Here is a 576-nt window from a genome sequence, read left to right as displayed (position 1 = left end):
TTTGCATTTGTTAGCGTACTATTGTAGAATATCAGCCAGAACATTATGTAATATGGCCTCACAGACCTGACGTCCCGAGAAGACGTTCTCTGCCTGTTTTTTGAAAAATGTAATAATGTGTTGGGACATAAGGGCTCAGATACGGGCTGTGACAATGCACAATATTGGGTTCAAGAGAACATGACGAGATGTTTAACACTATTTTGAGGAAATCTTCAACGCTGAAATATTTGATATGACATTTTGTTTGTTAAACACTTAAATTCCTGTATTCTCAAAGCATTTTCATTTGTAATTTAACATTTCTTGTTGCAAGCTATTTTTTTAAGTTATGCTTTCAAAAAGTAAAGGGGACAAAATCAGCCACTTCAAAAAGTGGTGGGGACATGTTCCCAGTGTCAATGACACCTATGGCTTTTGGACTTACTACAGACCTGCCAGATTTTAGGACCTCATAAAATGTTCTTACCTTGCAGCTATAATTCATAATATTATAGCGTTTATTATTGCTATTGGAAATATACTATGCAGTGGTGCTTGAAGTTTCTGAACATTCATTGCCATTGAAATGTGCAT

The sequence above is a fragment of the Micropterus dolomieu genome, linkage group LG02, assembly GCF_021292245.1.
Source record: "Micropterus dolomieu isolate WLL.071019.BEF.003 ecotype Adirondacks linkage group LG02, ASM2129224v1, whole genome shotgun sequence".
NCBI lineage: Eukaryota > Metazoa > Chordata > Actinopteri > Centrarchiformes > Centrarchidae > Micropterus > Micropterus dolomieu.
This window is presented reverse-complemented; position numbering follows the sequence as displayed.